Source organism: Gorilla gorilla, chromosome 7 (genome assembly GCF_029281585.2).
Source record: "Gorilla gorilla gorilla isolate KB3781 chromosome 7, NHGRI_mGorGor1-v2.1_pri, whole genome shotgun sequence".
NCBI lineage: Eukaryota > Metazoa > Chordata > Mammalia > Primates > Hominidae > Gorilla > Gorilla gorilla.
The window spans coordinates 132,496,311-132,516,683 of record NC_073231.2 but is presented as its reverse complement, the minus strand read 5'-3'; positions in this window follow the sequence as shown (position 1 = coordinate 132,516,683).

Here is a 20,373-nt window from a genome sequence, read left to right as displayed (position 1 = left end):
CTTCTACTACAATTGGTTTCACTGATAATGAGTACAAATAATGGTAGAACTTTATTTTATTGCATGTTTTTTTTAGTTTTTAGTTTCATAAGGATGGCAATATTTTATTTGTATGAGTATCATCTATCATAACTTTTCTTTATTACTTGTGTTAATTTCTAACTAATGTATACAAAGACTTTTCCACAAACAAAACTTTAAATTTAAAGAAAATCATAATTTCGAGGTTTTTTTTATTTCCCCACAGGGACCATCATTCACTCATTGTATGTTGCAAGCACTTGAGGTACACTCATTCTAGTGTTAGGCACAGTTATATTAAGATGCACAAGGATAGAAGAGCTTCCTGAGGACGGGGACAGCACATCAACTCAGGGTGAAATCTGAGCACTGAGGGTCAATCCACAGTGATCAACCAGAGTCCCTCTCTGAAGAATATGTGAGAAAAGGACCAGGAAGATCTGCCAATTAGCAGTGGAACATGAAGAGAAGTGAAGGGGCCCAGGGCTGGGAGTTATAGAAACCACAATGCAGGATGCCCCTGTGATAGAAACAAGAGGAAAGAATGACTTACCCTGCCTGCCGATGCTGAGGAAAGTTTTGTAATACTAATGTGAGCAGATTTCTGAAGGGTGAATATGGGCTTTCCAGGTAATAGAGGAAGAAAGGCAGAAGTGTTGAAGGAACTGACATATGAAAAGAAATGGTGCATGGAAGTGTGTGACATGTGGACTTGAAAAGGCCACTATAACTGTAAAGAAAATAAACCTACTCAGCCTAACCAAGAGAGAGGGAAGGAGGGAGGAAGAAAGGGAAGGAGGAAGAAAATAAAGGGAAAGAAGGAAAGAAAAGGAGAGGAGAAGAGAGGAGAGGAGACGAGGGGAGGGGAGGGGAGGGGAGAGGAGAGGAGAGGACAGGAGAGGAGAGAGAAGAAGGGAAGGGAAGGGAAGAAGGAAAGGGAGTTTGAAAGTATAGAATTTGACTCCTGGGACTCCAAGACAAATACCCATTGTCCATCTGGGGCATTGAGGGGGCTATTCAGGCACGGGCAATATGGCCACTCTCTCTGTTTCTCAAATGAAAGCTCTCACTTCAATTCTCTTTCATGTCATTTCTGCCTTTCTACATGCATCTAGTCTGTTCTAGTTTTGCTCAAAATTGTTATTCTACTTACTTATCAGCTTGTACAAGGCTTAAGATGACCAACCCCCACCCCTGCAGCCCCAGACCTCTTACTCCACATAACCTTTCTCTCATGTCTCACAGCTCTCCATAAAACAGTCTGTCTCTCTGAAAATTCTGAAGAAAGGTAGGGAGCAAGGAAGGAAGGAAGGAAAGAGGGAAGGAAGGAAAAGAAAGAGTGACTTAGTTCAATTGTTTGATGGTCCTCCTAGGGCTTGTTTCTTTTAGATTGAGATGCATCCTTTGCCTGTATAGTGGAGCCCCTGAAGGCCTTCCCTGGGATCCTTCTTAGTAGAAGGGATAGTAACCTGGTGGATGAGCTGAAGGGCACATGCTTGGAAAATGATGAGACTGACGGAGCAGCTGGAACACAAAACAGTTCTTCACTTGCCCTGCTGCGGAACTTTAGGAGAATCAAATCCACAATCAAGCAACACCAGAACCAGCATCTGTAAGAACGGTGAGACCAGTTCTCAATCCAAGAAACAGTCTGATTATATATGGTCAAGGACAGCATGAAATAATACAAAGAGATGCCAGGAGCCAAGTAGGGATAATGCCAAGGCTTTAGTGATACATACCACTGAATTCAGCCAGGTAAGCCTGTCTATATGACTACATGTTACATTTATCCTAGATGATGTCTTTCTCATCTGGGGCCACACTGAATGGACCAGTGTAGCACATGAATGAGTTGCTGCTCCACAATGTTTTTCAGATTTCAGGTGGAAATTCGTTACCATAGCTTAAGTGCCATCCTTAGTCATTCTAACATTTTGTGATGCTTTTCCAAATGACTGTGGCTACACGCAAATCTAATGTCATAATACAAAATATTGTTCTTTCTTTCCATGTTATTTGAGCTGATGTTTTATGGGGAAACAGCCAAGAGAGTAAATTCTTATAAAATTTTTGAGAAGCAGAAACAGAAATTTTTTGTTAGAAAAATAAAGTGGTCTTAAGAATATGTTCTCCTAGGAACCAGCAATGTCCTAGAAATCAGCTCCCTTGGAAGCTCTGTGTCCCATTTTTCCTAGTCTTGATCAAAGCTGGTACAGAAAGGAGGAGAGGAAAACTGTAAAATAATCATCATTCACACTAGAACCTATAGAATGTTCCTCTCACGTTTCCTGAGAGCTGGATTTACATGAAGGCTTTTCTTAGCATCTTATTTACTTATTAATTTGGGTGCTAAGAGTTTGTTTATTTTTTAAAGCAGAGGTGAGAGGAGAACTAGAAAAGAGAAGAAAATAAAAGTCTCTCTTGAGTAGTTTTTTTCTAGACAGGAGCTAGACATCAGCTCGGTTGGATTGGAGGCTGTAAGCAGCACATTAACTTTTAACAAGCTTAAATGCAGGTAATTGCTATCTATGTAACACCTAGAACCACCTCTTTCTAGCCACTTGTTTCAATTTGCAGTTCTTTTTTGAGTTAAGTATCTCAGATTACGGAAGATGGACATGTGCCCATTTATCTATGGGTAGGAGGAAGTAACAAAGGAAAAAGCCCATTCATCATTAAAACCATCCTCATTATCATTATTGTCACCACCATCCTCTTCATCATCACTATTATCGCCACTACTGAGCTTCTGCTGTGTGCCAGGCTCTCATCTAAGCTTCTTGTGTACATCACCTTATAAGGGATGTACACACTCTATAATGTAGATACTATTACTGTGCACTCTTTTGCAGATGAGGAAAGTGAGACTTCTAGAGATAGTATAAATTGCCTAAAGTCACTGAGGTGTTAAGGGAGCTTGCACTGAAATCCAGATCTTTCTAGTTCCACACTTTATGTTCTCAACTAGGGTGCTGCACACATCCTAAGGGATCTCAATCCTGAGATTATTCGACTTCTGAATAAGGAAATCAGTTCATAAATAGGGAGCTCATCCGAATCAGAGTCCTAAGGTCTGTGTTTCAGTCCAGACAATCAGTAAATCATTTTTTTGAACTTGGTGAGGTTAATTACAGCTGGACCTTGGTTTCCCCATTTCTACTGTGGGGATTGGGCCAGTTGATCTCAGAAATGTCTTCCAATCCTGATATTCTGTGATGTGGTAATTTGGGGACTACCTATCCATACTAGATTTCTTCAAAGCAAAAGGGCAAGATCTCCCAGTTCCCTCATCTGTAAATGGGATTGGCATCCTTGATTTCTATCGAGAGGTCAAAAATCTGTCTCATAAATGTTTTGCAAAAATATGCCAGTGAGGTTAATGTTCAAACATTTTGTTTCATCTTCTCCCACATCCAGCAAGAACTGCTACTTCCATCCCCCTCGGCCATAGGCAGATGCCGTCAACGCCCCGAGGCTCTACAAGCTCCAATAGTCTCAGAGGCTAAAAGGGTAAGCAATGCTTACTTTTAAAATTACATTTTTTGCCTCATGAAAAGACCACTAAATAAACCCTTTAAATAGCAATCTCTTTTAGAACATTTAAAAGTAATTCAATTTACTTCTTCAGATACACATTTACCATATCAAGCAAGGGCTGCCTTTATCTCCAACCAGAGTTTTGAATATTTATCAGTCTAATAAAAGCAGAGACCTTTTATTCTTATAAAGGAAAATATATAAATTCACTGACTGAAAGTGCATTCATTGCTGGCCTATTTATTAAGCACTGAAAACTGGGCTAGGTACTGGGAATAAAAGTGTGAGCAAGATTGGTGCGGCGACTTTCTGCACAGAATTCTTAAGTCCAGTATGTCAGTAGATAATTTTGAAAGTGATAGCTTAAAATGAAATAAACGCTATGATGGGAGAAGTATAGGTTTTATAGATACTCCAAGTGTGAGCATGTCATGGGAGACTTTCTGGAGCAAGTGATATTTTTACTAAGACCTGAGATCAGAAGGAAGTAGGTGAGGGAAGGTGGGTAGGTATGAGGAGATTGTTCCAGAAAAAGGAAAAACAAGTATGAAGATTCAGGAAAGAGAGAGCATGACATACTGAAGTCACTCATAGAAACATAAGATAAGAGTATCTGAAACATGAAGTTGTTCAAGTAGATAGGGGTCATCTCAAGAAGGACCATAAAAGCCTTCTTGAGACCTCAGTCTGAGTAACTTCAGGGAAGTCACTTAACTTCTCTGATTTGCAGACTTCCAATCTGAAACATGAGTGGTTTAGAATAAATAATGTCCAAGGCCCCTTTCAACTATGAATTTAACATCACAGCATAAGGCAGGGGATAAGACTGGGGAAATACCTTTACCAGAACTTCATTAGAGGTGTAAGGTGATCAAGTTAAGTGTGTGCTCATTTCTTTATTAAATAGTTCCTTAAACCTATTTATGTTCCAGCAACAAAATTAGACAGAAGTGATCATTAAACAAGTACTTACAAAAATAATCTGCAAATATTATGTTTTAATTATTATATAGTCAAAAATAATTACATAGTCAAATTTTATAAAGTGTTATGAAGGAAAATAAAGTTCTAATAAAGAATATCTACCATAAACCTACAGAAACATCATACTTTATAATAAAACATTAGGAATACGTCAGGAATATCTTCTGTGATTTCCATTAAACCCTGTAATGAATATTCTAGCCAGAACAATAAGACAAAAAAATAGAAAAGAATAAAGATCAGAAAGGAAAAAACAAAATCATTGCTTTTTTTTTTTTTTTTTTTTTTTTGAGATGAGGTCTCACTCTGTCGCCCAGGCTGGATTGCAGTGGCGCCATCTCCGCTCACTGCAAGCTCCGCCTCCCGGGTTCACGCCATTCTCCTGCCTCAGCCTCCCGAGTAGCTGGGACTACAGGCACCCGCCACCACGCCCGGATAAAGTTTTTGTGTTTTTAGTAGAGACAGGTTTTCACCGTGTTAGCCAGGATAGTCTGGATCTCCTGACCTCATGATCCGCCTGCCTCGGCCTCCCAAAGTTCTGGGATTACAGGTGTGAGCCACTGCGCCCGGCCAAAACCATTGCTTTTAACAGACAATAAGATAATTTAAGTGGAAAATCTCAGAATATTTCAAACCATTGGAATTAATAAAAAGCACATCAAAGTTGAAGAAAAAGGGGTTGATTATAAAATCAATTGCTATCTTATACGATTGTTATATAAGAAATTGAAGGCTTAAAATGTGCTTAAAATGCCATTTCTAGTATACGATTTGCAAGTTCTTTAAGAAAAAATTTACAAAACTTTATAAGTACATTTAAAAAGATCTAAATGAATTGGTGATAACCACATTATGAATGGAGAACCCCAACATTATTGCAGTGCCAATTCTCCTGAAATTGATCTAAGATTAAATGCAATTCTAGTCAAAATCACAAAAAGCTATTTACAAAACAAGCTGTTTCTAACATTTATTTATACAAGAAAAGTGTCGAGAATATCTATGACAAATATGATTTATAGGATAAGATATCAAACTTTATAAGAAATTTATAACAATTAAAACAGTGTGGCAGTTGCCTATTAACAGATAAAAATAACCAATGGTATAAAACAGAGACTTCAGAAACAGATCTGTGGCCATTTTGATATTTGAATACAGTCAATCAGTGGGGAAAGAATCAACTATGCAATACATAAGGCTGAGGAAATGATATTTATTTTGAAAAATAGTAAGATCTTTGCATAATACCTACTCCAAACAAATTCACATGAATTAATAACCTAAATGTGAGAAAGTAAAATCTGTGTATCCAAAAATATGTAACCACCTTTTCATACCAAGGAGTATATGATTTCTTAAATTGGACACAAAATGCCTAAACTGTAAAGACTATATTTGCCTGCACTGAAATTTTAAATTTCTGCTTAGGAAAGACACCACAGTTTCTTTTTTAAATAAGTCCCAGACAAGCTATCCATTTATTTAAGAAAATATTAATATACATCATTTATAAATAATTCTTACCAATCAATCCAAAAGAGGCAAATGACTGAAAAGAAAAATGAGCAAAATATGTAAATAAACAAGTCATAGAGGTGAAAACATAAATGACCAAGGAACACAGGTTGATGTTCAATTTCCCTATAAATAATACAATAAAAATTATATCTTACATCAATTCAAGGGAAGGAAGGAAGGGAAGAAGAAACAAAGAGAAAAGAAAAGAAAGAAAACCTGTTAATACAAACTGTTGGTAAGGATGTGGAAGAATGGTACTTTGTATATACATTAGATGAGAGCTTGAGTTAGTACAACAATTCTGAGAATTATCTTGATAATATCTAGAAAGTTAAAAATAAATATGTACCCTAGAGAAACTCTTATGTATAGAGTTAAATATTCATCCACAAGAATGACAATGCAGTGATGTTACTAAAAGCGAAAAATTGGAAAACGCCTAAATGCCCCCAAAGGAGCACTAATAATAAATCATGGTGTAGTCATAGAATGAATACCAGACAACAGTTAATATGAATGCTCCAGTGTTATATGTGTCAACGTAGATTAAACGTCAGAATGCTGCACTCACAAAAAAGTAGGTTGTACTAGAGTGTCATTCATAACAATGTTAATAAACTGCCAAATATAGATTATCAATCAATCCATATATAGATAGATGTTGATATATTGATAGATATCTATAGATAGATATATCAATATAGATAGATGATAGATAGATAATAATCATGTGTGGGGATAATAAATATAAATTTCAAAAAATAATTACCTCTGGGGGTGGTAAGAAGGAAAATGGGATTGGTGAAACACTTGAATTTATACAAAAACATTTTATAATAATTTGCAAAAGAGAAAAGAGACATTTTCTGCTTCTGTGTTGAGTGAGGCTGAATACAAGTAAAATAAATACTAAAAAGTATCCATAGGATTCAGCAACATGGATGACACTGGTGGCCTAAGAAATATTTTCTTTCTTTCACAGAGCAAGTATACATGTGTGTTGGTTCTTGGTAATCTATTGCTATATAACAAACTATCCAGAATTTAGCAGCTTAAAGTAGCAAGCACTTATTATCTTAATGGTTTCTGAGGGTCAGGAGCTTAGAAATGACATAACTGGGTGGCTCTGGCTAAGGCCCTTTCATGGGGTTGCAGTCACGATGTCAGCTTGGGCTGCCTGAAACCTTCAAGACCTGAAGACTTGAATGGGGCTGGAAGAACTGCTTCCAATGTGACTTCCTCACAGGACTGGATAGTTAGTTGTGATGGTTGCCAGGAGGCCTATTTCTCACCACGTGGACCTCTTGAGTGTCCTAGTGATGTAGCAGCTGCTTCCTCTCTGAGAAACTGATTCAAAAAAGAAGTCATAACCCACACTATCTTTTATGACCTAGTTTCTAATATTGCATACTATCACTTCTGCTTTATTTTGCTCATAGAAGTAAGTTGCAAAGGTGCAGTCCACACTCAAGATAGGGAGAATTAGTCTTCACCTCTTGAAGGGAGGAGTGTCAAAAAATGTATGATGAACTTTCAAATCATCACAATGCATTATAAGATCTTTGTGCTCTGAGACATGTAAATATAATATTAGATGTAATTTCTGCTGTCCAGAATACAATTTTGTAAAGGAGTTAAGTCACATACAGGGCAGTTCACATCCAAGCCCTGAAAGAGTAGGGGCAGTCAGATAGGCTGCTGATAACAGTTCAGTGAAAGGAGATGGAAATCTTCTTACCCCAGGAACCAGAAGGCTTTGTGAAGGGTATGGGATCATTGAAGATCCTAGCATATAAACAGCATGATGGGAACAGCATTGGTGAGTGCTTGGGATCACAGAAACTATGCATCCAAAGAATATTTTATTTACTATTATTATAGAAGACATCATATTTTATTAGAATAGTTGCTTATGGAGATTTTCCCCAGGTAGATAGAAATTCACATGCTATCCTCAGAGCCTTTGTGTTTCCTCAGAGCCAGGACTGAATATTCTCCACTTCTGTGTCCTCAGGAGCTATTCCTATGCCTGGCACCTGGTAAGTCACTCATAATAGTTTGTTGAAGGAAATATGTGTTGCAAAATAGAATGAACAAATGAGTAAGTGAATGACTGAGTGAACAAATGAATTCTCTGCTGCCAAGATGCTGGCCCAGACTATTTGTGTGGGAGAACAGAAACAGGATGGACACATAAGAAGTGAAAAAAAGTACAGAGTGTTGAGATTCCTTGGTCTACATGAAGGCCAAAGCATAACCAGAATGAATACCAACCAGCCTCCACTGTCTCAGAGGCAAGGGAACAGTCCCTCTGGTCTTGCAGAATTCCCACCATAAGATGTCCAAAAGCCAATCAACTTCTAGCCATCCTTGTCTAGATAAGCAGACATAGATGCCTCTCCCTGCTTGCCTTCACTCAGAAATTATCATCTTTTCCTGTCTTTCAGTTGCCCACCCCGAACCCTATACTATTTATAGGCTTCTGAGCTAAACCTTCACTTTGTCCTAGACCACTAGCATTTATAGGAGTATAATACGCAAGATCATCAGATAAAAAAAAAATGGCACTTGGAGGGGGTGAGGATAGGTCTGTGCCTTAACACATTGGAAAAGCATTGGACTCTTTACAATCCTCCCTCAGTCCCCATGATGTACAATGTGTAAATTCTGGCAGTAAAGAATTCTATTTAACATTTTTAAAAAGTTTGCTTCTCAAACGTATTTGACCTCAGGATGCTTTTCGTTGTAAAATTAATGATGATGAGAATGACAATAATATAATGCAACTGACTTCTTTTTTTTTTTTTTTTTTTTTTTGAGACGGAGTCTTGCTCTGTCGCCCAGGCTGGAGTGCAGTGGCGCGATCTCGGCTCACTGCAAGCTCCGCCTCCCGGGTTCACGCCATTCTCCTGCCTCAGCCTCCCGAGTAGCTGGGACTACAGGCGCCTGCCACCACGCCCAGCTAATTTTTTGTATTTTTAGTAGAGACGGGGATTCACCATGTTAGCCAGGATGGCCTCAATCTCCTGACCTCGTGATCCGCCCGCCTCTGCCTCCCAAAGTGCTGGGATTACAGGCGTGAGCCACCGTGCCCGGACTGTAACTGACTTCTTTTTATATGTTCACCGTTGTGCTGAGAACTTTATGTAACCTATCCATTGGCCCTTAGAAGAACTTTATGATGTGGATATTCTTACCATTCCTATGTATAGGTGAAGAAATCACAATACAGAGAGTTTAAATAACAACCCCAGGCAAAGAACTAGGAAGTTGCCAAGATGAGATCTGAATCCAAGTCTACTTGGTTCCAGGGCCTACGGTTTAACACCAAATAAACCATTCTGTCCTGGAGAACATTTTCTGAAAAGCATTGTCCTAACCTCTTTTCAAATGCATCCTCCCTCTTCACCACCTTGTGCCCTGATAATGTGCCCTCTCCTCCTCATCTTTAGTGTTCATCTTCTAGTCTTCCTGCCAGGTTTTCCTAGTTCATTGTAGGCTCTCAACAAATATCCCATGAATGGATGCATCCTATCCAATGCTAATTAAGTAGTTGAAAGTATTCCCATGAGAAAACTCATACAAACATGTATGTGTATATATTGTCAATTCAATACTTGTAGAATATGTTATATTTTTCTCATTATTATTATTTTTTGAGATGGAGTCTCGCTCTATCGCCAGGCTGGAGTGCAGTAGCGAGATCTTGCCTCACTGCAACCTCCGCCTCCCTGGTTCAAGAGATTCTCCCACCTCAGTCTCCCAAGTAGCTAGGACCAGAGGCACGTGCCAACATGCCTAATTTTTGTATTTTTAGTAGAGATGGGATTTCACCATGTTGGCCAGGATGGTCTCCATCTCTTGAGCTTGTGATCCGCCTGCCTCAGCCTCTCAACGTGCTGGGATTACATGTGTGAGCCACCGTCTCATGAATTTTTTAAAAAGAATCTCATGCAGATCTTCCTGACTGCTTGCATAATCTTCATCAATATTCTGCATCCCACAGGGCTCCAGTAAAATCCGTTTGTCTGATTAATCCTCACTTTCACCATAATTAAAAGTAAGACTCAGTCGCTGCTTGAGCAGCTCTCAGTTGGATAAGAATTCACACAGTGGTCTGTCTACTTTAATCCATGGCAGGGGAGTTCCTGAAAGGGGGAAAGCCCCAAACTGTTCAAAGGTGGGGCCAGCTGAGATTCCAAAGAAAGAAGCACCAAACAACAGGGTGATCAGGCTAAAGCATTTATTCATTCATTCATTCATTCATGTATTCATTTATTTATTATTCCAAAGCATTTATTAGGGGAATTTACACACAGAGAGGGCTTCAGCGTGTCCTCACAACAGACATAGAACGAAAGAGATGTTCTACTTCATTAAGTCCACATCACGGGGGGTTGAGATATGGAGTTTGTATGAGGGTTTAAGAGATCTGGCTAAAGCCACAGGCTAGTTTCTTTCAATGTTTTGAGCAACAACCTAAACACCTTCATCAGGGCCTTAGAATGTTCAAGCCCCCAGCTCGGGTTCAAGCCGACAGGGGAAATCATGCAGCTGGACAGGTCAAAATACTTTTTGCTTCTCAGTCAGGACAGAGAAAAAAGTGGGGAAAACTGAAGAAGCCTACACCCCCCCCCCTCACACAGACACACACACACACCCACACACACACAGATTACTGTGTTACAATGTTAGAGGGGCCATCAGAAAAGTCTCAATACCTCTCTCTTTTCAGTTCACAAGAAGCCGCTGAATGTGGGCTGACACACAGTTCTGAAATGGCAGGTAGAAATGTGCATGCTAATCATTTTCTAGGCATCCCTCCTAGTCTTCTTATCCGGCTATCTAGAGGAAATCTTCAACCTCACCTTGGGAGTGCTCAGTGTCTCTCCTCCTGAAAAAGACCATCAAGCTGGTAACCTGAAAAATCTCTCCAAATGACCTGCAGGTGTCTGGGCTAACAAAGAAATTCAATGTGAAATATGAATATCCTTTATTGAATGTGAACTTCTGACTGTGTCAAAGTCCTCACCAGCCCTCTCCACATGCTCCCTGCTTTCTCTGTTTTATTGTTATTGTTATTGTTATTGATAGTATTCAGCCAGACTTGAGACTGCCTTCTGAAAGCACTGTACCTCCCTCCCTAGAAAGTCATTAACGTGCATCTTACGGCCTTGGAGATGATTAAGGGATGATTTCTATTCCTTTCTAGTCATTTGTCATTTTGCCTTGGATCATAACAGTCTAGGGTAAGTTTCCAGGGACATTTAATCAAGTGACTGGAGTAGAACTGTACAAGATGTCTCTCCCAAGATAGGGGAATGGGAAAGGATGAGAAGATTAGGCAGACCCAGTCCCCACCATTTCCTGGGTATGGGATTCTAATCAAGTCCCTTCCCCTCTATGAGCCTCGGTCACCTCATCTGGAGAATATGAGATTAACAAGCTGATGCTCATAAACACACCAGGCACAGACGTGGCTGCACACAGCAGGTGCTCCACAAGTGAGAGGTTTCCTCCAGCCTTGCTTTTAAAGAAGACTCCGAGTGCTGTCATTCTGGGACAACTATTTACCAAGTGGGTAAAGTCTGGCATCTACAGAGACATAGCCTGGGATGCCTCCAGAAGATCATGGAGAACAACTTCAGGGCTGAAGGCAGCAGAGCTTTCAAACATCTCCATTTATAAGGGGTATATAAATTAGTTAAATTAATAGAGACAGAAAGTAGAATGCTGGTTGCTAGGGACTTGTTTGGTAATAGGTAGAGAGTTTATTTGCAAGATTAAAAAGTTCTGGAGCTATATTTTCACAATAATGTGAATACACTTAATGCCACAGAATGGCACACTTTAAAATGGTTAAGGTGGTAAATTTTATGTTATGTGTTTTTCAGTGTGAGATTGGTTAACCCAGATGAAACCCTAATCAACCTCACTCTGGCCTACTGTTCAGTAACCAAAGAGAGGCTAGGAGACCATCCCTAGGAGAGAAGAGACCTCCTTGTTGGTTTTAGCTGTGCACTCTGGGAGGGAACTGACATTTTGAGAAGCAGCTCTGTGCCAGGGTCTGTGGCATGGCGAGGTGAATAAGGCACAGTCCCTGTATGCACACGGGTTTTTTGGCACAATGAGAAAGGAGCTGTCCCAGCACTATGTCTATTGTGCTGTGAGAGAGGAATTCCTTTTACCAGGGATGCAGGGTAGGGAAGGCTTCCAAACCATGGGATTAGGGGCTAGGCATTCGGAATGTTCAAGAGTTTCTTCAACAGAGAGGCTGCCTAGACTGAGGGAAGAGGAGGAGCGAGAACCTAAAGAAACAGAATGAAGTGGGAGTGGGGAATGACTCCAAAAAGGTAATGTGGGCCAGATGGTAATGAGCCTCACATGCAGTGTTAAGATGCTCTGGCAAATGGTTATCACTGAAAGGTTCTTAAGCAGTGAATGACATCATCAAATCTACTTGTCCTGAAGACCCCTTTTCATCAGATTTCAGAATTTGATTAACAAGATTATGCTCTCTTGAAAACTTCCAGTAAATAGTAATTGTTCCTTAGCATTGGAAAGTATTTTTACATTCACTATTATATTTATTATTTAAATAAGTAATAATGTAACACATCTAATACAGTGATGTATCAGTGCCCTTTGACTGGAAACAAAAGAAACATATTCTGCTAAGAATTAAAGAGATAACTGAAGAACTGATTACCAAAGGTCAGGAAATGAACAGTCCCAGGCTCCACAGCGCCTGAAGGAATGCCCTGCCCTAGAGGATGCAACATGAGGATGAGTCAGGACCAACCATTTCCTTTTTATGTTTTTCTTCACATTTTACCATTTTTAAAACATAAAGACAAACATAGAAAACAAACATTATTTATATATATTTATAAACTGTGTTCCCAACATTCCAGGACTACCAAATAATTACATGTTTCATATTTGTTTTAATCAACTATAAAGATACAATGGAAGGTACTCTGAGTTTCCTCTCCTATCTCATTCCATATTCCTCTCTCATTCCATATTCGTCTCTCAACGGTCATGACACTCATCCTTTACATACGTGTTTCTATTATTTTATTATATATTTGGATACATAAAAAATATATGGCATTGTTTCTCGACTTGCCTTTTTTTGCTCAACATTTTTATTTTGAGTTTTAACCAAATTTACTCATCCAGGCTTAGCTTGCTCATTTTCATTGAAGTGTAATAGCCCATTAACTAGATCGGGGTGTCCAATCTTTTGGCTTCCCTGGGCCACACTGGAAGAAGAAGATTTGTCTTGGGCTGCACATCAAATACACTAATGCTAAGGATAGCTGATGAGCTAAAAAAATTGCAAAAAAAAAAAATCTCATAATGTTTTAAGAAAGTTTACAAATGTGTGTTGGACTGCATTCAAAGCCATCCTGGGCCACATGTGGCCTGAGTGCAGTGGGTTGGACAAGCTTGATCTAGATAATTCTCCATCTTCTCCCTCCTCCCCTCCTCCTCTTCCTCCTCTTCCTCCTCCTGCTGCTCCTGTTTTCTCTCTGTCTCTGTCTCTCTTTTTATTTTGTTTCTTAGACCCTGAAATGGACCATGGTAAGGATTGTTAGGAAGTATTCTTGGAAGATACACATAAAGTGAGGAGGGGAAGACTGAGAAGAGGGAGAGTTGAACTGAGATTTGGCTGTGGCAGGGGTCTCAGCCTATCCCACAGGGAGCTTTGGAAATGCGATGGCTTTCAGGGTTGTCCCAAATAGAGGTGAAGTGTCTTTAGTATCACCAGATTAACCAATCATTAGCAATTGTGCCCTGGAAAGAAGCATAGTCTTGGGTGAGCCAGTTCTCAGTGTGCAAGGACAGTTCCCAGATTTGAGCCTTCAGCCCCTGGCAATCCAAGCACTGAGGAAGCTGGGTGCCAGCCTGAAGAGAGGATCTGGGCAGAGGACCTGAGTATCCACCACAGACTGATACGGGTTTTGGCACTCAACATTTATTCTATCCTTCTTCCAGTGTGACTTGTAATGGAAAGCCCAGAAAGCTCCCAACTATATTTCTTAGCCTCCCTTAGAAGTAGTACTGTACATGTGGCTTAGTTTGCACCTGTGTGAGATTCAAAAGGAAGGCGTGAGATAGATGCTGTGTTTCTGCTCTGCATTTCTGCTGGCAAGCAGAGGCTGGATGGAAAGGACAGAGCAGGTGGCTTTTCTGCACCAGTGATGGCAGAGATTCCAGTGTCCAGGCACTAGCTTTGTGGGTGTTGAGAAACAGCCAAGAGGGGCATCCTTTCTGCAGGATCAGGTCACACAGCAGAGGCAGCACGTTCTAGAATCAGCAGCTCCAGCTTCTTATCTTGGAAACTTCCTGCTTGTGGTCGTGACAGGTTGGTTCTGGAGCCAGAGGTATGCTGATCTCAGAGGAGGCAGCCGCTGTTTGTTGGGGCCCAGTTCTGGGGTGTGACTCTGGAGGCCATATCAGACAACTCTAGGCTATTTCTTCAGTGCTTCCCCCAAGGATTCTCTAAGCCACTTACTACCCTTAAATGTTCCCCTCCCCACTTAAATCACCCGAGTGATTTCAAGGTCCTGTACCTGAAACCTGACTAATTTACATTGGTTATTTACAATTTTATTTAGCAGTTTGTATTAGATATTTGGATTTTTTTCTAACTACTTGTATTAGTCCATTTTTACACTGGTGATAAAGACATACCTGAGACTGGGAAGAAAAGGAGGTTTAATTTGATTTACTGTTCCACAAGGCTGGGGAGGTCTCATAATCATGGCACAGGGCTAAAGGCACTTCTTCATGGTGGCAACAAGAGAGAATGAGGAAAAAGCAAAAGTGGAAACCCCTGATAAACCCATCAGATCATATGAGACTTATTCACTATCACAAGAATATCACAAGAAAGACTGGCCCCCATGATTCAATTATCTCCCCCTGGGTCCCTCCCACAACACATGGGAATTCTGGAAGATACAATTCAAGTTGAGATTTGAATGGGGACACAGCCAAACCATATCATTCTGCCCCTGGCCCCTCCAAATCTCATGTCCTCACATTTCAAAACCAATCAAGCGTTCCCAACAGTCCCCCAAAGTCTTAACTCATTTCTGCATTAACCCAAAAGTCCACAGTCCAAAGTCTCATCTAAAACAAGTCAAATCTCTTCCTCCTAAGAGCCTGTAAAATCAAAAGCAAGCTAGTTACTTCCTAGATACAATGGGGGTACAGGTATTGGGTAAATACAGCCATTCCAAATGGGAGAAATTGGCCAGAACAAAGGGGTTACAGGGCCCATGCAAGTCTGAAATCCAACAAGGCAGTCAAATTTTAAAGCTCCAAAATTATCTTCTTTGACTCCAGGTCTCACATCCAGGTCATGCTGATGCAAGAGGTGGGTTCCCATGGTCTTGGCCAGTTACGCCCCTGTGGCTTTGCAGGGTACAGCCTCCCTCCTGGCCGCTTTCACAGGTTGGCATTGAGTGTCTGCAGCTTTCCCAGGCATTTGGTGCAGACTGTCGGTGGAGCTACAATTCTGGGGTCTGGAGGACAGTGGCCATCTTCTCACAGCTCCATTAGGCAGTGCCACAGTAGGGACTCTATGTGGGGACTGCAACCCCACATTTCCCTTCTGTACTGCCCTAGCAGAGGTTCTCCATGAGGGCCCCACCCCTGCAGCAAACTTTTGCCTGGGCATCCAGGCATTTCCATATATCTTCTGAAATCTAGGCAGAGGTTCCCAAACCTCAATTCTTGACTTCTTTGTACCCCCAGGCTCAACATCACATGGAAGCTGCCAAGGCTTGGGGCTTCCGCCCTCTGAAGCCACAGCCCAAGCTGTACGTTGGTCCCTTTCAGCCATGGCTGGAGTGACTAGAACACAGGGCACCAAGTCCCTAGGTTGAACACAGCATGTGGATTCTGGGCCCAGCACACAAAACCACTTTTTCCTTCTGGGCCTCTGGGCCTGTGATGGGAGGGGCTGCTGTGAAGATATCTGACATGGCCTCGAGACATTTCCCCATGGTCTTGAGGATTAACCTTAGGCTCCTTGCTACTTATGCAAATTTCTGCAGCCGACTTGAATTCCTCCCCAGAAAATGGGTTTTTCTTTTCTACCTCATCATCAGGCTGCATTTTTTCTGAACTTTTATGCTCTGTTTCACTTTTAAAATGAAATGCTTTTAACAGCAACCAATTAACTTCTTGAATGCTTTGCTGCTTAGACATTTCTTCCACCACATACCCTAAATCATCTCTCTCAATTTCAAAGTTCCACAAATCTCTAAGCCAGGGGCAAAATGCTGCCAGTCTCTTTGCTAAAACATAACAAGAGTCACCTTTGTGACAGTTCCTAACAAGTTTTTCATCTCCAAATGAGACCACCTCGGCCTGGGTTTTATTGTCCATATCACTATCAGGCTTTTGGTCAAAGCCATTCCATAAGTCTCTAGGAAGTTCCAAACTTACCCACATTTTCCTGTCTTCTTCTGAGCCCTCCAAACTGTTCCAACCTCTGCCTGTTACTCATTTCCAAAGAAGCTTCCACATTTTTGGGTATCTTTTCAGCAATACCCCACTCCTGGTACCAATTTACTGTATTAGTCTGTTTTTATATGGACTAATGTCTGCTGATAAAGACATACCCGAGTCTGGGAAGAAAATGAGGTTCAATTTGACTTATGGTTCCACAAGGTTGGGGAGGTCTCATAATCATGGTGGAGGGTGAAAGGCACTTCTTATATGGTGGCAGCAAGAGAGAATGAGGAAGAAGCAAAAGCAGAAACCCCTGATAAACCCATCAGATCTCATGAGACTTATTCACTATCACGAGAATAGCACAGAAAAGACCAGCCCCCATCATTCAGTTACCTCTCCCTGGGTTCCTCCCACAACATGTGGGAATTCTGGGAGATAAAATTGAAGTTGAGAGTTGAATGACGACACAGCCAAAGCATATCACTGCTACTAAAAGCAATGCTGAAATAAATATACTTACACATATCATCTCTTAAATATATGCAAGAATTTCTCTGGGGCACAAGGGCATGTCTTCAACATTAATAGACAGTGCCGCAAAGCTATTTTATCACCTAATGCTCCCGCTAGTATAGCACTACAATGTTTCACTCAAAGTCAGTATCTAAGAACATTAAGTGAGAACTAGCTTCTTGAAAATTGCAACTTTAAACAAAATGATGTATAATAAATCCAATTTTTTATCAAATCAACATTATCACAAAAAGACCTTGAATGAAATGACCTTGAATGAAACAACTTTGATTAAAAAGATGTTACTCAAGGACCTGGTGTATAAGACTTTGATTTCTCATCCCTCACCCCTGAACTCTCCTGACTTTCCAAGTCTCCAATAAATCTATAAAAACAAAAAAATTAATTTTAAAAAGAGTTTGATTTCTCTAACATCATTGCTAACCCCTGCAACTGTTCATACATTTTTATGTTTGCCAGTCAGTATGAAGTGATATCTCCATGGTTTTGTTTCCTCTAATAATTAGTGAGAGTAAGCATTTTTTTCATAAGTTTATTCATCACTCATATTTCCTCTACTGTGAACTCCCTGTTCACATCCTTTGTGGATTCTTCATCTTAGTTGTTCTTTTTTTTCTTATTGATTTGCAAAATTTATTTATGTATTCTGGGCTCTAATTCTTTGTTCATTATGTGTGTTGTAAATATAGTCTCCAATCTGTGGCTTGTCTTTTAACTTTTTATGGTGCCTTTCAATTATGCAGAGGTTTTAAATATTTTAAGGTGGTTTAGAATTATTGCCCCATGGTGATATTGGACAAATATCAGAGAGTTGTGGGGTCAAATTCCAAACTCTCACTCACTGATGTCCATGGCTTCAGGTATTTTTATGCAAAGAAATGTATATCTTTTTGAGTTAAGTAGTGCAATTACGGTTATGTTTTTTTCTTGATATTCAATCTAATTTGCCATTGGTTTGTACCAAGAGAATACATCAGTCATTCCACTTAAGATTTAAATTCTAGGAAAAAACAGATAATCTAGCTAGTGTAGTTTGAATCATATGCTCGCTCTTGGCCAGGAGATTGTGGGTCATCTTGCCTGACGCAGTTCTACCAACTGTGTCAATGGAAGAGGAGGAGATCCCCAAATCAGAGCCCTGACTCAGTCTTCAGATGTAGGCAAAATGGAACCTGGGCAGGCAAAACAACCGATGTGGGCTTCAAGTGCTTGGCAATATGATATTGAATAAAGAATTGTTATTTCTTAGCTGTAGTAGTTAGAGAGTTTTGTTTTGCAAAATGATAAAATAACATGATCAACTCTGCATAACATATTTACACATGGCACAATGGAAGCATAAAAAAAACAAATCAGTCAGGAGCGTTAGAGAAGGATTCAGGGGAAGTAACTAGTGCTTCAGTCAAAAATCGGGGGAGATTCTCTAGGCTGAGGAAATAGCACATACAAAGAAAGGGAAATGTAATAGGCAAGTCATAATCAGACGGCTCCAAGTAGTTTAGTATGGCAGGCATGTGAACTGCAAGGACGGATGGTTACAGGTAAAGACAGAGAGGAGCAACGTGTCTTATAACCATTCACTAATAGATGTCTTTGGAGAGACATAAAGGAGTGTGGGGAGGTATTCCTAATGATAGAAGCTAAAATAAGAATATTGAAATTTAGGTGTTAAAAATATCTGAGGCTTCATGGAGACTAGCACACTGTCTCACAGCTGTTTCAAGGTCCCACTGTCAGAGAAAAATACTAACCAGGAAGGACGTGAGCGAGGTGTAGCTCATCTTCTGTTCTTGGATTAAATGTACAGATCTCCATCTGCAGTGATATACCACCAAGCTCTAAAGTTAGAAAAGCATATGAGAGTCCTAGGCAGGAAGAACTTAGAACCTAGATTTTTTTTTGTACAATCAAATATAATGTTCTTGTTCAAAATACTTCCTGTTTTTTGTTTTAGGACACAGTAACTCCTTACTTATAGACATGCCTGTGGCATGGAAAAGTAGAGAGGGTATGAAATGTGGTGTCAGCTGCCCTAGGTTTCCACCCAGCCTCTGCCACTTGCCAGTTATGTGGCTTTAGTCTTCTCCAAACTTGAGTTTTCACACTTGTGAAATGATGATTAAAACACCTACAAAGCCCACCAACACCCAAAGCAGATAAATAAACAAAATTTAGCTCTCTATATATACCTATATATAGCAGTTGTTCCTAGGAATTAATTACATAATGCTGTTTTTAAAATGCACTTACAAATATAGAGTTGATCTTTGTTTGTCGTGAAGTTGTATAGTGTTTACCAATCTGTAGGTTAAAAATCAGTTAAAGTGATTTTGACTACCATTAAAAACAATAATAAAAACAAAATGAAGTCTAAGAGATTCAAACAGTATCAAGTGGAGTAGACTCAAATAGAAAATACTAAAGTAATACCAAAATATGGAGTACTTTTGTTTCAAAAGTCTGTTTTTGTGTTTCTTTTTTTTTTTTTTGAGACAGAGTTTTGCTCCTTTTGCCCAGGCTAGAGTGCAATGGCATGGTCTCGGCTCACTGCAACCTCTGCCTCCCAGGTTCAAGAGATTCTTCTGCCTCAGCCTCCCAAGTAGCTGGGATTACAGGTGCCCTCCCCCGCACCCGGCTAATTTTTATATTTTTAGTAGAGGCAGGGTTTCACCACATTGGCCAGGCTGGTCTTGAGGCTGGTCTTGAACTCCTGACCTCAGGTGATCTGCCGGCCTTGGTCTCCCACAGTGCTGGGATTACAGGTGTGAGCTAGTACACCTGGCTTTTTTCTTTCTTTTTTTTTTTTTTTTGGAGACAGAGTCTCACTGTGTTGCCCAGGCTAGAGGGCTGTGGTGCAATCTCGGCTCACTCCGACTTCCACCTCCTGTGTTCAAGCGATTCTCCTGACTCAGCCTCCAGAGTAGTTGGGATAACAGGCATGTGTCACCACGCCCAGCTAATTTTTGTATTTTTAGTAGAGACGGGATTTTGCCATGTTGGCCAGGCTGGTCTTGAACTCCTGACCTCAGGTGATCTGCCCACCTCGGCCTCCCAAAGTGCTGGGATTACAGGCGTGAGCCACTGCACTCGGCCTAGTTTTTGTGTTTCTTGGAGTGTGTGTGTGTGTGTGCATGTGCACGTGTGTATCAGGTGATTAGGATAAATAATTAGCATGAATTATAAATAAATTTTGAATGAAATGACCCAAAACTTAAACTAGAACTTTGGGCTCCAAGTCTAACTCTCTTGCTGACAATAGATACTTAAACAATATAGGGAAGGATTAGATGCCCAATG